This window comes from Schistocerca piceifrons, chromosome 8 (genome assembly GCF_021461385.2).
Source record: "Schistocerca piceifrons isolate TAMUIC-IGC-003096 chromosome 8, iqSchPice1.1, whole genome shotgun sequence".
In the NCBI taxonomy this organism is placed as follows: Eukaryota; Metazoa; Arthropoda; class Insecta; order Orthoptera; family Acrididae; genus Schistocerca; species Schistocerca piceifrons.
Genome location: NC_060145.1, coordinates 472,009,360 through 472,012,787, shown reverse-complemented (window position 1 = coordinate 472,012,787; position 3,428 = coordinate 472,009,360). Strand labels below are relative to the sequence as shown.

The 3,428-nt window shown below is 47.6% G+C and overlaps 1 pseudogene; it reads left to right on the top strand.

Annotated features, from left to right (window-relative positions):
• The first annotated feature begins 3,102 nt into the window (after positions 1–3,102).
• Positions 3,103–3,220, top strand: LOC124712852 (annotated as a pseudogene).
• The last annotated feature ends 208 nt before the right edge of the window (positions 3,221–3,428 follow it).

Below are 3,428 nucleotides of genomic sequence, written 5' to 3'. Positions count from 1 at the left end.
ACGTTTCTAGGAGAAACAACGAACGTTGTTCCTCCTACGTATAGTTCTCGAAGAGGCCGCCAAGACAGAATTACAGACCTTCCATCACCCCACGGAACTCCTGCAGCTAGAACAAGGAAGAGACGAAGTGACATTGTTGCACAAAGTACCCTTCGCCACGCAACATGAAGTCGCCTGCGGGGTGTCGGTGTATATGTAGAAGGGACAACCAAATGAAAACCAGACAGATGAGAAAAAGTAAGTAAGTTGGTTATTGTTGCAAAAGTAGTCTACACGTACATAAGACACTCCGCAAGCCACCGCGAGGTGCGTGATGAAGGATATGCTGTACCATTACTATTCACTGTTCCACTCACAGACAGAACGAAGGAAAAACGACTGTATGCCTCCATACGAGCTCTAGTTTCTCGTAACTCATCCTCGTGGTCCTTACGCGCGACGTATGTTGGTGGGAGTAGAATCGTTCGGCAGTCAGCTTCAAATACCGACTCAATAGTGTTCTTTGAAAAGAACGTCGCCTTTCCTCCAGGGATTCCCATCTGAGTTCCCGAAGCATCTCCGTAATACTTGAATATTAGTCCAACCCACCGGTAACAAATCTAGCAGACCGCCTCCGAACTATGTCTCTTCCTTTAATCCGACCTGTTACGGATCCCAAACACTGGAGCAGCACTCAGGAATAGACCACACTTTGTTAAAATTCTCCCGGTAAACCGAAGTCTACCATTCGCCTTCACTACCAGAATCCTCACATGCTAATTCCATTTCATATCGCTTGGCAACATTACGGCCAGATATCTAAACAACGTGACTGCGTCATGCAACTCACTGCTAGTGCTGCATCCGAACATTACAGGTCTGTTCTTCCTACTCATCCGCATTAACTTACATTTTCCGACATTTAGAGCCAGCTGCCATTCATCACACCAACTACAAATTTGTCATCTTATATCTTCCTACAATATCTCAACCTCGGCACTTTATTGACTCCACAGCATCATCAGCAAACAACCGTAGATTGCTGCCCACCCCGTCCTCCAAATCATTTATGTATATAGAGAACACCAGCGGTCTTAACACACTTCCCTGACGCACTCGTGGCGACACCCATGTCTCTGAAAGCCGTAACTGTTAATAGATTTACCCCACTGTGAAACAAGACGGTTAATGACTTCGTGGAAAAATGTCTTGAGTTGCCTACGGAACAATGGTTATAGCCGGGCACGCACCTCTTCATCCGAAGCAAATCGACGCCCACAAATACCTCAGGGCTTCAAAAATGTGGAAATCGCATGGGGAAAGACCGGGACTGTATGGAGAATGTGTAAGGCCTTCATAGCGAACCTTCTGAAGCGTAGCCGAAACAACCTGCGGACAAATTCGCCGCTCACATGTTGACAAGGCTCTTTAGACTACGCTGGGAAGCCCTTACATATGCTCTATCCCAGTGGTAGATAACATAATCCCTACCGCCCACTAATGGGCGTTCCAGGTACCATGGAGGGCAGTAGGCGGCAGTGGTTTTAAAAGAATTTCATTAACTTTCCAAAAAATTTTGACATAAAGTACACTGAAGAGCCAAAGAAGCTGGTATTCCTGTCTAATATCGTGTACGGCCCCAGCGAGTTCGTGGAAGTGGTGCAGCGCCACGTAGCATGGACTCGACTAATGCCTGAGGTAGTGCTGGAGAGAAATCATTGATCCTGCAGGGCTGTCCATAAATCCGTGAGAGTACGAGGGTGGAGATTTCTTCTGAAAGGCGCGTTGTAAGCCATCCCAGATCTATTCATGTCTGGGGAGTTTTGTGGCTAGCGGAAGAGTTTAAACTCTGTTCCTGGAGCCACTCTGTAGCAATTCTTGACGTGTGGGGTATCACATTGTCATGCTGGAAACACCCAAGTCCATCGGGATGCACAGTGGTCATGAACGGCTGTAAGTGATCCGAGAGGATCCTTATGTTAGAGTCGTATCAGTATCAGGGGTCCCACTTTAACTGCACACGCCTCACACCATTACAGAGCCACAGAGCCTCCACCAGCTTGAACAGTCCCCTGTTGACATGCAGGGTACATGGATTCATGAAGTTCTCTCCATACCCGTATACGTCCATCCACTCGATACAATTTGAAACGAGACTCGTCCGACCAGACAACATGTTTCCAGTCATCAATACTTCAATGTCGATGATGACAGGCCCAGACGAGGCGTAAAGCTTTGTGTCGTGCAGTCACCAAGGGTACATTAGTGGGCCTTCTGCTCCGAAAGCCCATATCTATGACGTTTCGTTGAACGGCTCGCACGCTTACACTTTCTGATGGCCCAGCATTGAAATCTGCAGCAATTTGCTGAAGGGTTGCACTTCTGTCACTTTGATCGATTCTCTTCAGTCGTCGTTGGTCGCGTTCTTGCAGGATCTTTGTCCATCCGCATCGATGTCGGAGACCTGATGTTTTACCGGATTCCTAATATTCACGATACACTCGTGAAATGGTCTTACGGGAAAATCCCCACTTCATCGCTACATCGGAGATTCTGTATCCCATCGCTCGCGAGCCGACTATAACACCACGTTCAAAATCACTTAAATCTTGATAACTGCCATTGTAGCGTCATTAACCGATCTAACAACCGCGTCAGACACTTGTCATATATAGGCGTTGCCGACCGCAACGCCGTATTTTTCCTGTTTACATATCTCTCTATTTGAATACGCATACCTATACCAGTTTCTTTGGCACTTCCGAGTGTGCCGTAAGTAATTATTATGTATGCTTTAACTAGACCTAAATCTGTCTCATTTTTTTTGTACAAGTAATTTCACTGCTTTATAAATTACCATTACTGTGGAAACGGTGGGCCGTTAAATTGTACTTCTAATAGAGATGCAGAAGTTGGCGGTTGGTAAAAAAGATTGACTACCCTTGACCTGTATAGCCCCGATCGATCCAAAAGCGATTTCCATGTTTTTGAAGCCGTGAAGAAAGACATTCGTGGCCGTCGATTTGCCTCGGACAAAGAGTAGAATCAAGGTTCCATAGGCAAACGCAAACATTTTTCAACGAAGGCAGTTTTGGAATAATTATCAGGTTATGTAGTAGAGGAGCCAACGGCCTTGCCGCAGTGGTAACACCGGTTCCCGTTAGATCAGCGAAGTTAAGCGCTGTCGGGCTGGGCTAGCACTTGGATGGGTGACCATCCGGTCTGGCGAGCGCTGTTGGCAAGTGCGGTGCACTCAGCCCTTGTGAGGCAAACTGAGGAGCTGCTTGATTGAGGAGTTGCGGCTCCGGTCTCGGAAACTGACATACGGCTGGGAGGGTGGTGTGCTGACCACATGCCCCTCCATATCCGCATCGAGTGACGCCTGTGGGATGAGGATGACACGGCGGCCAGTCGGTACCGTTGGGCCTTCATGGCCTCTTCGGCTGGAC